At 42.3% G+C, this 14,488-nt stretch overlaps 1 pseudogene; it reads right to left on the bottom strand.

Moving 5' to 3' along the window:
* Positions 1-3,184: 3,184 nt before the first annotated feature.
* On the bottom strand, positions 3,185-13,936 carry LOC129546313 (uncharacterized; annotated as a pseudogene).
* Positions 13,937-14,488: the final 552 nt, after the last annotated feature.

Genomic DNA, 14,488 nt, shown 5'->3' with positions numbered 1-14,488 from the left:
AAGGAAATCAGTCCTGCATATTCATTGAGAATAATGATGCTGAAGCTGAAGTTCCAATACTTTGGCCACCTGATGTGAAGAACTAACTCACTGGAAAAGACCCTGATGCTGGGAAAGATTGAAGGCAGGAGGAGAAGGGGACAACAGAGGATGAGATGGTTGGATGGCATCACCCACTCAATGGACATGAGTGTGAGTAAACTCTGGGAGTTGGTGGTGGACAGGGAGGCCTGGCCTGCTGCAGTCCATGGGGTCGCAAAGAGTCAGACATGACTGAGCGACTGAACTGAACTCTGTTCTGAACATTGAATTGCATCCAAATGTCTCTGTTCTAAAGATTTGAATTGCATCCAAATGTCAAGTCATCACTGCATTTCCCAATTTCCCTAAAATCCCAACACGAAACTACATGCCAATGGGAGTTAGGATAGGAATGACTCCTCTTGTTGGCTCTCACAAAGAGAAAATTTTCAGCAGTTGAAAATCACTAATTCACGTTGAGAATTCATCGTGCTCCACAGAAAGTGAGGATGCAGACAATCGAGAAAAGGGTCTGGGACACAAGAAGTAGTCTAAAGGGCAGGTCTTCACTATTGTAAGAAGAAAAGGAAGAAGATAAGATGAAAACAAATGCCCCAGGCAGAGAGCTAAAGGCTTGCATATTCTCATTCTAGGTATTTCAGGAGGAAAAGCAGACACAGCCCCAGACCCAGGACAGGACGTTTACCTCAGAAGCTGCCATTTCCTCCTCTTCTTCCTCCTGCTCTGCATCGTCTCTGGGGATGTTATGCTGCAAATGCACATCTGAGTTTTGAGAAAATACCTTTGAGGGCATCAACATAGCTCTTTAATCTGCAACCACTGCACTACAGACAGAAGGACCTTGAAAAGCTGAGAAGAAAAGCTGTCCTCTGTCTCAGGAGAGATTCAGAAACAATCACGTCCTACTTGAAGACCAGCCTGCGAACTTATTTCTTGATTTTTCTCTCCCCATAGAGAGCTCCTAACACTCTGCTCACACAGATGACTTGAGCTGACTGAATTCCCCGGTCCAAATCCAGCTAGACCAACACTGCAGCCTCTCTCCAGGCCTCAGCTCTCACAAATGGACCAGGAGCCACATCCTGAACCCGGGCCTCCCCTTAGAGTCCCCTGGAGCATTTCCTACTGAGCACACTGATGCTCCCACAGGACCAAGAGAGAACTCTGGGGAGGGCACCAGTGAGGTCATTGCTTACCACCAGTCACGTGATCCTGATGGACACCACTTGGCTAAAAATTCTTTCTGAACCATTTCAGTGAATAGAAACCCCTGGAGTTCAGGTCCCTACTCTAAGAGGATATGAATCTTCAGGTCTACAGTGGGGCCATGAAATGAATCCTTAGCAAGTTCCCTGTGTTTTCTGATGTTTCTTCCCCCAAAAATACGTTCAGGAGCCCTGAGGTCAAGTCCTCACACTCACCACTCCTGAGACCTCTCTGTAGGGGAGGATTTAAGGGTGAATTTCTGAGAGAGGTCAAAGCTAGAATCAGGCAGAGAAAGTACTTGGGGTTCAGCCTTTATACATGACCCTAGGTGAAGTGCTCTGGGATCCCCAGGCTGAGTGTGGATTTTGCCATTCAAATCAAGACAAGTAGGATTCTGGTGAGCTTTGTGAGGGTGTCATTGAAGGGGGCCTGTGAAGGAGAACCTGGGGTTTAGTAAAACTGCTGATCTCAGGAAGGTGGCCTTCTAGTGCAGGTGCTCACAGGACTGGCTGGTGTGAGCTCAAGGACCTGTAGGCTGCCTGCTCCCCAGACAGATGCTGAGGCAGCAAAATCAAGGAGCAGCTCAGGGAAACTGTCAACAAAACTCTGTATTGTATATAACAATACTCTGTATAATGCTTCCTTTTAGAATCATCACAGTGTCCGAGTAGCTACAAAATGGGAGAGGAGATACAACATAGAAATGATGGAAAATATATGAAGGTATGAAAGTTTTAAAGCCAGCAAGTAAACTAATTTCCACATATGCCATCTCTCTGTGCTACCAAATACCTTTTTATGGTCTCTTCACTACAATCTTAAATAAGGTGGGAGAGGTTAATGGTGGTGGTATATTAAGCACTTCATTCATTACAATCAACTGAAACACTAAAAACCATTCACTTTTATTAATAACAATGTATTAATTTCACACATAGTTGAAATAAAACCTTTTACAAATTACATACAGATGAGAAATACAAAGAAAGATATTCATTTTTCTCATATAATGATGTAAAAATTGTGATTTTTATTGCTTACAAAACAAAGCCTAGGAAACACTTAGTAAACATGATATATACTAATTCCATGCCTTTTCCAGGAAGGGTTTCTAATACGTTTCTAGGTTATCACAGAAGCTGTCTTTATTTCAACATTGTCAAGTAATATCATGACCTGTGTTGATATTATAAAGATACATCAACACTGCAGTGAACTGTCATTGTCTTCTTACAAATCAAGTGATCTAACTATTGAAGATTTAGAACCAACTTCTGATACATGGAAAGATTCCATTATCACTTACATCATGGCGACTCCAGGGATATTTCACATCAATGACAAACACTCCCATTTAGATGGTCATCGTCCATTTTACATTATAGTATCCTTCATCTTCTAATGGAGAATAGATAGAAATGGTTTCAGTTCAGTTCAGTTCAGTCGCTCAGTCGTGTCCGACTCTCCGTGACCCCATGAATCACAGCACATCAGGCCTCCCTGTCCATCACCAACTCCCGGAGTTCACTCAAACTCATGTCCACAGAGTCGGTGATGCCATCCAGCCATCTTAAAGGCTAATCTTTGAAGCATAAACCATCAAAACCCTATGTTTTCAATCATACTAGAAATGAAAAACATTATGCATTATTTGAGCATTGAATTACATTTATTTGGTTTTCAAATAATCTCAACTCATGTGATTATAAACAAGGATACATTGCTAATAATTGTAACTTTCGAATCATCAAGCTTCATCTTATGATTCATGCTGATACATCCATTTTCTATGTGTTTTAAGCATGGATTGCTCTATACAGTAATTCTCCTTCATAGAAACTTCAGAAAAGATTGATGAAATGCTTTCTAGTATGCAGTCTCTGATATTTATTTAGATTTGATTTTTGATTAAATACCTTTCTACATATTTGTGACATCATTTCCGTAGGTTTCTTGTATAAATTCTTGTGTTTTCTGATGCACGTTTAGGGAAAACCTCTTCCATCACTTGTTCCATTACTAGGGTTTCTCTCCAGTGTGTTTTCTCAGATGTTTAGTGAGCCAACCACTCTGACTAAAGGCTTTGCCACATTTATACGATCTCTCTCCAGTATGAACTTGCAAATGTGTAGTAAGAATTGAGTTCCGATTAAAGGCTTTGCCACATTCTGTACATTTATAAGGTCTCTCTCCAGTATGAACTTGCAAATGTGTAGTAAGAATTGAGTTCCGATTAAAGGCTTTGCCACATTCTATACATTTATAACATTTGTCCCCCATATGAATTCAGTGATGTTTAGTAAGATCTGAACTCATAAAATAGGCTTTTCCACATTCTGTACATTTGTATGGTTTCTCCCCAGTATGGATTCGATGATGTTCAGTTAAAGTTGAACTCCGAATAAAGGTTTGGCCACATTCTGTAAAATGATTAGGTCTCTTCCTAGTGCGAATTCGCTGATGTCGAGTAAGATGTGAGCAACGGATAAAGGCTTTGTCACAGTCTTTACATTTATAAGGTTTCTCTCCAGTATGAATTTGCTGATGGTGAGAAAGTGTTGAGTTATGATTAAAGGCTTTGCCACATTCTGTACATTTATAAGCTTTCTCTGCAGTATGCATTCGCTGATGTTGAGTAAGAAGTGAGCAACGGATAAATGCTTTGCTACATTCTGTACATTTGAAAGGTTTCCTTCCTGTATGGATTTTCCTATGTTTACTTAGATTGGATGAGTTACTAAAGACTTTCCCACATTTATTACACTTTTTTTCTTTCTGTGGATTCTGAATAGTTTGCTGTTGAATAAGTTCTAAAGACTGATTAGAATTTTTACCATATTCACTACAGTTATAAGTCTTCATTCCAGTATTAGTACTCTTACATAGAGGAAGACCTGATATCTGATAAAAGGTATTTCTACATTTATTACTTTTAGAATCCTTTTTTGAAGATTCGGGTCCCTGATGTTTCATAATGTTTGAGTCTCCTTCAACTTTACACCCAGTTTCATTGCCTGAATACCCTCTCAGTCCATCATAAATACTCTTGTAATTATTGGGGCTGGAGCTCTTACTTAAGGTCTGACTCATTTTATTACACATGGAAAGTTGCTCTGTATTAACCATATCATGATATGTAATGAACAATGATTGTTGGATTATATCTCTTCCATTATTATCAACAATATACATCTTGGAATGGAGAGAAAATATGTATTGCTAGAAGAATAATGACCCCCTGCTCACGGATCCCTCAAATTGATTATATTTTGAGTTTCTCCCCTCATTGTTAAATTTCTGTTGTTCAGATGTGCTTGAATGTTTGCTTAATCTAAGCCTATATTGAGAATTTTTTGAACAAGTATTTGCAGTAGAGACTAGATTACCTTCCAAATTTTCCATGTTTCCTTTCAGAGAACATGTATGTTTCAAAAAATGATGTAAATCTTTTCTTAAAATCTTATACTTCTTGGCAGATGTTGAAGACTGAAGTTGGTGTTTTTCCCAATTGACTCATGTTGCTCATAAGGTTTTGCAGTAATATTCGTATTATATGTAACTGTCTCAATTTCTTTATGTGCATATAAACATCCTCTCTGTTTTTCATATGCCCTCATATATTCCCAGTTCTTAATTAAATGTAAGTTTCTGAGGTGGAATCTTTCATATATTTGTAGGTTTGCTTTTGGGAATAAGTCTTGTAACCCTGGATTTTTTGGCATCAAATTCTGGGTATCTTGTGGAGACATAGCTGAAAGATACCAAATAATAAGTAATTTTACCTACTATTCTCAGTGAACATCCTTAAAGGTTTAGAGAAAATTGATGAAACCTTCACTTGTTTAGAAATAGAAAACAAAAAAATAGAACAACACCAACAACAAAGGATAGAATAAAAATAAAATAGAGATGGAAGGATCAAGATGCCAGAAGACTAAGCAGACATGGAATTCATCTCTCTCCACAATCACATCAAGAAGACATCAGAAATGGAAAAACACGCACAGATCCCAGCTGAACACTAGCAGAGGCCCTTAGAAATCTAAAAGAACAAGAATGGGAACGAGAACAATTTCTGCTTTGCCAGGTAGGACAAGAGAAAACAAGGGAAAGGAACAGGAAAGAAGTGGGATGGGACCTGCAACTCTGGGGGAATCCGAAGAGAGGAGAGGTCTTGACATCTGGGGAAGCTCCTAACTAGGGGGGAGCCCAGTTGGAACAGAAGGGGAGCCTCATTTTCTATGGGAAGAGAATACAGCAAGAGTCAGAGGCAGCAGGACAGAGTGAGACCTGCCCACAGGGTACTGACCCCAGACCTGCCCGCCCAGCCTGAGAGGGTGTCCACCCCTGCAGACAAGGGCTGGGTGCTGGGATGTGGGGTTTGAAGAGCAGACCCAGGCAGAGGACTGCTGTGGGCTGTGAGGAGACATCCTGAGGGGACGGGAGGGAGGGAGGAGCTCTGCAAATGGGATGCTTGTGGAGGAAGCCTGAACCACCATAGTGCAGAGCGCCACTGTTGGGGGAGGCCCAAAGAAGAAGCCCATTGCAGCCCCTCTCCCCCTGTGCTGGCCCCTGCTCACCAGGCACTCGGAAGGGCTCCCACTGAGGTGGGCTTTATTGAGCCTCCAGCCACTATCTTCTACCATGTATTTCCTCCACATATCATAGACTCCTGTGCTCTGGGACAGCCTTAGGAACAACCACGTGTGAGTGGGCCAATTGTACAGATGGAGGGAAAGCACAGCTGAACCCTAGGTTAAGGAAAAAAAGCTGAAATCTCTTGTATCAGCTACACAAACCATGCTTTTATACCCACAACTGGCTTTGTAACCTCAGCCCCTACAGAGCATCTGAATGGACAACAAGGGCTCCCCCAGTCATGGCAGGTGTAGCTTTAGCAGCCATAGCCTTTGTACAGGTACATAATGGGGCAGGGCCAGGCCAGAGTCTGAGCTGCCCCCATTGCACCACAACAGGTCCAGCTCCATGATGAATGCAATGCTGGGACCTGAGTTCAGGGAATCTATGCTGGTGACCTGGTGAAAACAACATCCGAGAGACACCAGGGCTCTGTGCCATCATGCCCATGGTTAAAGTGGGGCCAAACACAGTGCCAACCAGGGTCACATGAGAGCTCACACAAGGCATAAAGGTGACACCCAGAGCATACCCCGAGGTGAACATCCCCAGAGGAGCAATCCTCAGGGGCTCCTCTCCCAGTGGGTGTGTTCCAATCCCACCTGCCTCCACCACAGATCAGAATCACAGCAAAGAAACAGATCTGGGGGCTTCTACTCCACCAACCAGGGAGCAGAGCCCACCACAGACAGGACAGTGACAGCCACAGAGCCAAGGGGAAGCTCCCCTCAATATCCCAAGCAGGCTCAGGTCACAATAACAACAAACAAAATCCCCTTCAAGGGGATAAGGGCACAAGTCTCTGGACCAACCTCACCCCCAGGGGACACACACCAGAGCAAGAGCAACTAGGATCCTGCAGCCTGCAGAACGGAGACCATGAACACAGAAAATATGACAAAATGAGAGGACAAAGAAGTATGGTGTAGAGGAAGGAGCAAGATAAAAAGCTACAAGAACCAGTGAATGAAGAGGAGACAGGCAGTGTAATGATTAGCTTTTGCTTTAAGTCGTATTAAATGGAGACACCAAACATTTTCAGACATACTGCTGCTGCTGCTGCTAAGTCGCTTCAGTTGTGTCCGACTCCGTGCGACCCCATAGATGGCAGCCGACCAGGCTCCGCCGTCCCTGGGATTCTCCAGGCAGGAACACTGGAGTGGGTTGCCATTTCCTTCTCCAATGTGTGAAAGTGAAGTCGCTCAGTCGTGTCCGACTAGAAGCGACCCCATGGACTGCAGCCCACCAGGCTCCTCTGTCCATACGATTTTCTAGGCAAGAGTACCGGAGTGGCTTGCCATTGCCTTCTCCGTTTCAGACATACTGAATTCCTTTAATTCTGTAGGCCACTTCTTACCACATGTGTTTTTATTTGAGCATGTTTTATTAGATGTTTCAATCTAAAACTAAATGATATTGATGTAGATCTAATCAGAAAGTGATGACATGAAGGAAATGGCAACCTATTCCAGTATTCATGCCTGGAGAATCCCATGGACAGAGGAGCCTGTTGACGTAAAGTCCATGGGGTTGCAAAGAGTTGCACATGACTGAGTGACTAACACTTTCACTTCTGTTCTTTGTCCTGGATCTCTGATATTCTGGACTAATTCTGTTCTCAGTTGTCACCAAATGTAATATATTTACAGTAAACAATCTTTTTTGCTGTCTTAGTTGAAGAAAAAAAAAAGTGATGACATGTAGGACAAAGTTTGGGGAAGCTGATAAGAAACATGGTAAACTTAATAAAGTAGTTCTTAAGAAATTAAATAAGAAATGAATCTTTAAAAATATGGTTGGAACTCTATTCAGTGGTCTGTGGAGATCTAACTGGGAAAGAAATATAAAAAAGAGTGGATATATATATACACGTAATTCTCTTTGCTGTATAGCAGCACAACATTGTAGAACAGCTATACCCCAATAAGACCGTTTTAAAAAGATTTCTTTATATAATCTACAAATCATAAAAGTTTGCAACAACCATTAAAAATATGGTGGAAAATGTCTAAGTTCTTATGCCAATTTATTTGAAAATTCTTTCAGTTAATTGAATATATTAAATTATTTTAGCATTGAGGAATTGTGGCAAATACACTTAACATATTTAACGAGTTCATATAAAGAAAAGAGAGACTTTGGAGTAAGCCTGAGATTTGCATTCTTTCATTTTAGGGAGGTTTTGCTTCATGCAGTGAAATTATTTGAGTTTAAATTTTATAAGGTCATATTTGTAGCTTTCAGTGTTTTAGAAATTATAAGTCAGAAACAAAATCTGTCCCCAATATTCCTAGAATTTTGGCAGTGTGTCTACAACTCCATTCACGCACTTTTGTCTCAAAGAGTAGAAACAAACTTTCAAAGGAGTGTCATAGAGTTATTCAGAAATGTGCAGAGTTTTCCTATGACCCCTAAGAAATCAAAAAGCTTTCAATTCATGCAGGTTGTCACAGACCAAGAAGAGAAGTTTAGTTCTCACTGTGAATGAGAAAACTAATCACTGGAGATGAATTCAGGAATGATTCAACAGACAGAATGGGGCAGGCGATATCTGACTCACAGCAAAAGAATAAACCCAGAATTCTCCAAATCATTTCCACTGAAGCAGATCTTCCCAAACCACATGACAAAGGATGATTTCCTCACTGATCCTTGGACCTGAGTCATCGGCTCCATGTATTCACACATACCTGTGTATATATTCCTTATATTCCTGAGATCCTTCATTTGCTCCAGAAAGGTGACCAGGTCTGGCTTAGAGACCACAAAACCCACTTATCAGAAAAAGAAATATTTGTTTTGCTAGAAGATTCATCAGTTTCCAATATAATACATATTGGTGAGAAGAGAAGGTGTGCTTAATACAGCCTAGAGAATGATTTCCCCAAATACTTTACTGAAAGCACCTTTACAACACTAACAAATACATAAAGAACAGATCCCGGAACTCTGGTCAAGTGCAAGGCAAAAGGAAGTAGTGGAGATGAGCTGTGAAGAGGAGGGCGCCACTATTTAATACTATGAAACGTCCACAATTAGCAGGGAGCTAGAACGAAGGAGGCAGACTGCATCAAGGAAGCAAAAGGTCACAATCAGATTGAAGCATCATAAAGCCTTTTTTCTAAACTCACAAATTCCCATTTTCCCCTAGAAAGCAGGGATCTGAAACTGTTGTGGGAAGGAGAAGATTTCAGAAGACATTTTAGAAATGATGGAACCAAAACCCAGATAGGGGATTCTGGAAGGCAGTTGTCCTCACCCAAGTTCCTGTAGTTCTGTAACATCACGTCCCTGTACAATTTCCACTGACCAAGGTCCAGGCAATTCCATTCCTCTTGGGTGAAGTCTATGGCCACATCCTGGAACGTCAGCCATCCCTGAAATACAAAGTACAGATGCCATGTGGCTGTGGGAAGACTTCCTAATGTGACCCAAGATGAAAACACCAAGTTTGGAGCACTGGTTTAATAATGTAATTTTTACACAGTAATATTTTCTACTGTATTTCCAATCCCAAGAAAAGAGAATGAGATATGATCCACAAAACATTTCAGAAACTATTCTGATCTGGAAGAGAAATCGTAAAATAATTAGATCAACATTGGAAGATTTATTTTTGAGTGTTGTACTCATGTGACCCAGGGTAAATTGTTTATCAAAGAAAAAAGAAATATTTTTAAAAAGCAGATTCTGATCCAAGAGTTCTGGAGGGGGCGGCCAATGTGCCAGATTTTAACAAGCTTATTTTCACTAGTTATGTTGAAAATTCTGCTCCATGAAAGACCATTTTGAACAGCAATGAAGTAGAATAGTAAGGGAAGAATCCATACTTAACTTTGAACTTTAAGTGCTTTACAGATTTTACAGGTCTAATAGGATGGTAGCCTGAGCAGCAATAATTTAGTATATACCATATATCTTTCTAACATCTTTCACAGAGTCTTGAAGGTACAACAAAAGTCATTTAAAATCAATAATATTGCTGTTCTACCTTTCTGCAATATTTAACAGACATCTGTTAAATGGCAGAGCTTAAAACTACTTCAGTGTATGTACTCTGCTGCTGCTGCTGCTGCTGCTAAGTCACTTCAGTCGTGTCCGACTCTGTGTGACCCCATAGACGGAAGCCCACCAGGCTCCCCCGTCCCTGGGATTCTCCAGGCAAGAACACTGGAGTGGGTTGTCATTTCCTTCTCCAATGTGTGAAAGTAAAAAGTGAAGTCGTTCAGTCGTGTCCGACCCTTAGCGACCCCACGGACTACAGCCAACCAGGTTCCTCCATCCATGGGATTTTCTAGGCAATAGTACTGGAGTGGCTTGCCATTGCCTTCTCCGGTATGTACTCTAGACTTTAACTAATAAAACACAGACAAAACACAAGGACAACTCTAATGAAAATTTATAGAATTTTCTCTAATTGTGAAGAATGTAAAAAACAAGAAAAATAATTGATCAAATTATGTTAACATGTTCATGCATACAGACATACTCTAATATGTGACTATATACTTATTAAGAGTAAGGGAGAAAACTTTTCATGTCAATAAAATCAGGATAATTTTTAACTGGTTAACAATATACCTATCTATGAGGATGATATTCTTTTTATTTTTGTAAATACACTAGAGTACAGATACACACAATGATATAAAATAAAACAGAGCTCTGATTCTGAATTTTTTAATTTACTGAAAATCTGTATCATTTGCGCAGTTTTATTTTAAAATTTAACACAGTTGAACATAGATTAGCACTAGTATGATTCTTGTAAACATTTTGGAAAGTATAAAAATGTGATAAGACTATGTTTGTGATGTGAACGTGGAGTGTACTGGAAACGATCAGACCTGGACTTGAGTGACGAAAACCCCCACTCCCAAAACCCAGCATCTCTGCTAAACACAAGAGTGTTCATTTTCCAAAGCAAAGGGAAACTAAAAGCATATGGATTTTCTCCATTAACTGTGATAGTTTAGGCACATTCCTCACTTCTTTGTTCTAAGGCCCTTGTTAAAGCCTGTCAAGTACAAATTGGCACTTATCAAGAGCATTTACCAGTAACTGAACAACAAGTGTATTTGCCATCTGCCTGTGTGGATTCTCTGGTGGCTCTGAGGGTGAAGAGTCTGCCTGCAGTGTGGGAGACCTGAGTTTGATCCATGGGTTGGGCCGATCCCCTGGAGAAGAACATGGCAATCCACTCCAGTATTCTTGCCTGGAAAATCCCATGGACAGAGGAGGAGCCTAGTGGGCTACAGTCCATAGGATCTCAAAGAGTTGACACAACTGAGTGACTTCACTTTTACTTTCTTTTTGTGCTGCTGCAACTGACAGTCCTGACACTCTGTGCTCCAGGAAACTAGTGCAACAAGTCTTTAGAGTTAGATATTTTCAGGAACTGATCTCATGATGCCAACCCTTGCTTCTCCTCTTATCTAGAAAAACAGTAAAAACATCAAATCCCTTCATGCAGACAGCAGCTCCTGGTGACTAGCAGAAAATCTTCTGTAAAATGGGCGCTTGATTGAACTGAACTCCTCCTTCAGCACAATCTTCTACATTGATCTCCCCCACTGCCTCTTTGGAGTGGTCTCTCAGAGCTATTTCTGAGAGAGCGGCACTTCTCATCTTGTCCCAAATAAAACTTAACTCGCAACTCTCACATTGTGTGTCTTTTTGGTGGACAAGACAGGAAACAATATGAACTTCATAGCATGGGAATCTCACAGCAGCACCTGAACCAGAGAACCTCTGAGGTCACAGGGTAAGAAGTACATGGAAGAATGCATTATAATTGCCCGGTATTTTGACAAAATTATGGAAACCATGATCTGAATCTATCATGAAAAAATGTCAGTTTTAAGCAAATTTCACTTCGTATATACCTCCCCTGAACTGTAGCCTAATGGTACATTTAATTAGTATGTCTTTCTTATCGATATACAGGATGGTCTCTCCTATTGTTTTTATTTCTGAAAATTTTCTGAAAAATTCTGGACCACTGAGTTCCAAGGGCATTTTTTTACTCCTGTTCTAAAGAGCTGCATTGCATCCCAATGTAAACTCATCACAGTATTTTCCCTACCTCCCTAGGATCCCAATACCAAATCACATCCTAGTGGGAATCTCGGATACCAGAGCCTCCCCGTGTTGATCTCTCACAAAGGGCATATATTCAACTTTGAACATCACTAATTCATGTTGAGAATTCATCATGCTCTATAGAAAGCCAAAATACAAACAATGGAGAGCAAGCTCTGGGCCATAAGGGAAAAGCAGTCTAAACAGCCCATCTTCACTATTATAAGAAAAGGAAAAAATAAGGTGATAACAAACCGCCCAAGCAGAAAAATTAGAAGCAGAGAATAAAGGTTTGCAGGTTCTCAGTCCAGGCATTGCTGAAGGAAAAGCAGACACAGCCCCAGACCCAGGATGGGACATTTAGCTGTGAGGCTGCCATTTCCTCTTCTTCCTCCTCCTGCTCTGCCTCTTCTCTGGGTATGTTTTTGCTAAAATCTTGGCTCTCTGTGCACCAATGTCAAACAGAAATACAGAGACAGAGTTATGGAAGAGAAATAAAGTGGCTGTGTTACTTTGCCAGTCAAAGGGGGAACACAGTAGGCTAGTGGTTTAAGAACTGAACCCCCCTCCCTGATGAGTAGGAGAGTCATACAGTCAGGCAGGAGTTGGTGATGAGGATCAAGGCTGTAACAGTCTTGTATTCAATTCTTGGCGAAGTTTCAAAAGGGTGGGGTTGCTGACTAGATTAGGGTGTGTGAAGGGTCTTAGGTGATCTGATCTTCTAATCCTGACAAGTCTCTGCGCCTTTGATCTTGCCTCAGGTGGTTTCACTACCTCCTCTGACTAGCAACTCTTTCAAACTTAGAGAAGGTCGTGGGGGCTGGAGTCTTGCCTATAAGAAACTGGAAACAAAAAGGCCTCCAAGCCCAGGAGTCTTACAGGGCCCCATTAGGCATCAGTTTTATGTTGCAAACTCCCCATCCATTTATTGAGAAAATACCTTCAAAGGCAGAAACTCAGCTCTGCAATCTGCAACTGATCCAGTAAAAAAAAAAAAAAAAAAAGAAGGAAAAGTTTTCTTGCTTCTCTCACCCTTTTCTGGGCTCTTTTTTTACTTTTTCTGTTCCTGACCTGTAGTTGATAATCAAGACTAACCGGATATGCTAATCACACCCTGTATTTGGTGCTCACCATTCAGGCATTCTCTCTGTAGGACACCCCTGCTAGTTCTCCTTTCTTTTTGAATTAGAGAGAGGAGTTTTTGTTGTTCAGACTCAGTCATATCTGACTCTTTGAAACTCCATGGACTGCAACATTCCAGGCTTTCCTGTCCTTGACTATCTCCGGGAGTTTGCTCAAACTCACGTCCACCGAGTCGCTGATGCCATCCAACCACTTCATCCTCTGTCATCCCTTCTCTTCCCGCCTTCAGTCTTCCAGAATCAGGGTCTTTTGCAATGAGTCAGCTCTTCCAATAAATATTCAGGATTGATTTCCTTTAGGATTGACTGGTTTGGTCTCCTTGCAGTCCAAGTGACTCTCAAGTCTTCTCCAGCACCACAGTTTGACAGCATCAATTCTTCAGTGCTCAGCCTTCTTTACGCTTCAGTTCTCACCATGAATACTGGAAAAACCATAGCTTCGACTAGACGGACCTTTGTCAGGAAAGTGATGTCTGCCCACTTAATTGTGAAAAAGATTTTTGTTGGTGACATTAAAGAAGACACTGGAGGCCATCACCTAAGAGATGATTTTGAACAGTATGGGAAGGCTGAAGTGATTGCAATCGTGACTGACTGAGGCCGTGGCAAAACGAGAGGCTTTGCTTCGTGACCTTTGACGACCACGACTCCATAGACAAGGCTCAGAAATACCACAATGTGAACGGCCACAACTGTGTGGTAAGGAGAGCCTCCAGCTCACCACCTCCGAGGCCGCACTTACGGGCCGCGACGCCCGCGGAACCAAAGTCCGCAGCTGCCGCGACGCGGCGAGCCACTCGGTCAGAGCACGTTTCCGGCGTTTCCATGGAGACTAGTCGCCGCCGTCAGGTCTCACTTCCGGCCAAAGTCGCAGGGAGCCGGGGCCATCACGCAGTTTCGCCCTAGCGACGGGGCGGGGGCGGGGCCTGTGCTGTCAATCTGTGGGCCACGCCCCTCTCACGTGCTGCCGGGCGGGAGAAGGTTCCTCCCCACCCCCAGGATTCTCCACAGAAAGACCCTGTTTGTCTCCACCAAGATTCAGCTCTCCCAGACACTGCTTCCGTCCTCAGACAGACATACTCGCCTCCCACGCAGATCCTGCTCCCGGCTGAGGCAGGCTTACCCGCCCTACAGATCCTGTCTCCATTCTCGGATGGACCTCCCCACAAACTTCGCTCCCCTCTTCAGTCCGCCCACCCGAACAGTGTAATGATGGGGGCAGGCAGAAGTGAGGCTGCAGGGAAGGCAGGTGGCAGCTGACACTCTTCCCTTGGACCCCCTCAGGTCATGGGCTGCAAGCCATCTTCTGTGAATTCCATCTCCTTTCTCCAGGAGTCTGGTCCCTACAACGGCCTCCCACCTTTGAGCCTATGGAGGAG

Source organism: Moschus berezovskii, chromosome 22, assembly GCF_049115385.1.
Source record: "Moschus berezovskii isolate FMDL1 chromosome 22, NW_MosBer_1.0, whole genome shotgun sequence".
Lineage (NCBI taxonomy): Eukaryota > Metazoa > Chordata > Mammalia > Artiodactyla > Moschidae > Moschus > Moschus berezovskii.
This window is presented reverse-complemented; position numbering and strand designations above follow the sequence as displayed.